This window comes from Pteropus alecto, unplaced genomic scaffold (genome assembly GCF_000325575.1).
Source record: "Pteropus alecto unplaced genomic scaffold, ASM32557v1 scaffold170, whole genome shotgun sequence".
Classification (NCBI taxonomy): Eukaryota; Metazoa; Chordata; class Mammalia; order Chiroptera; family Pteropodidae; genus Pteropus; species Pteropus alecto.
The window spans coordinates 143781-145250 of record NW_006429634.1 but is presented as its reverse complement, the minus strand read 5'-3'; positions in this window follow the sequence as shown (position 1 = coordinate 145250).

Genomic DNA, 1470 nt, shown 5'->3' with positions numbered 1-1470 from the left:
CGTTGGTCTCCTCCTGCCTTTGGACTTGGATTAGGACTGAAATGTAAACCATCATCTCTCCTCTCCCCAGCATGCCAATTGCACATCTTGGGATTTCTTAGCCTCCATAATTATGAGAGTCATTTGTCATAGTAAATATCTATATCAATATACACATACGTGTGTATATATATATCCTCTTGGTTCAGTTCCTCATTCACGCTAGCCACATTTCAAGTGCTCGATAGCCACAAGTCACTAGTAGCTACCATATGGGGTAGCCTGGATATAGAATATTTCAATCATCATAAAAGTTTGTATTGGTCAGCACTGGACTATAAGATCTATCTTCTGCTACTCTCAGGAATTGACTACTCAAGGATACAATCTTTACCCTCTCTCCAGCTGGCATTGCCACCACATCCCCTCTCCCCAATGTTTTTTCCCACTTTGTTCTGCTGATCCTATTGCAGCGTTGAGGCAGATCAACATACTTTATGGGTCAGCTGAGATAAAACTGGGAAATGAGTCAGAATCCCTTTCCTGAGATACCCCAAAACTTCATGAGCTAATTCTTTGGGGTCTCCTGCCAGAGCTCAGGGGAAGGGAACCATTTGGATATACCCATAAGGAATGAGGGGAGAGAATAGCATGTCTGTCTTTACGGTCATAGTATTCCTCCTGCCTCAGTCCTCTTATAGAAATCTAGAGGCAGGGTAATTCTTGGGCTAGTTTTGAAGTTGAGCTTCTCCCAGTAAACACTGCAGAAAGGTGGCCGGAACTACAATCTTCAGTACCTGAATTTATAGTATTTTACAGTCACTTATCTGCTTGCTCTCAACTCTGTTCTCATCCTACTATGCTCTTCTCTGTATAGGAAGGAGCTGGAAGTCTGCACACTACGTTTCTCAGATTTCTTTATCGACTGGCTTCCCATTAGGTTATGTCAATGAGAGGCACTGGTGGGACTTTTGAAGGCAAAAGGGAGAAGCTCGAGTCTTTTTTTTTTCTCTTTTTCCAGAAGTGGTAAGAACAGCAGCTTCCACAGCAGCAGAAACAATGGGTGCGTACAGGCTCCTGGGTTCCTGCTCAGGCAGTACTCTTTCGGAGGTTGTCACTATGGCAGGCACTATAGCAACCTCAGCAGCATGGTGCTCATGAACGCTGGCAGTCACAACAAGAGCAGCATGTGACTTCAGAGAGCTCCTGGCTTCCTGCAGGGCACCAGTGGTGGTGGTTCTAGTGGCAGCAGCAGCAGCTGCTCCAATTGACTTAGCAATGCAATGAGCACAGGCTCTGGATAGCATTGTTTCCCATTTTTTTCCCTTTAGCCTAGGGGTGGTAGTGGCTTCCTCTAATCAGAAATCTCTGGGAAACCTCGCTGTGTTTTGTTCCTCTAGCCCTTCTAACACTTTTGTGTCCAATCTCCTGTTCTTCCCTCTTTGAAATACTAAGATGATTTTTTCCCAGCTTCGTTCAATCTCTCTTTCC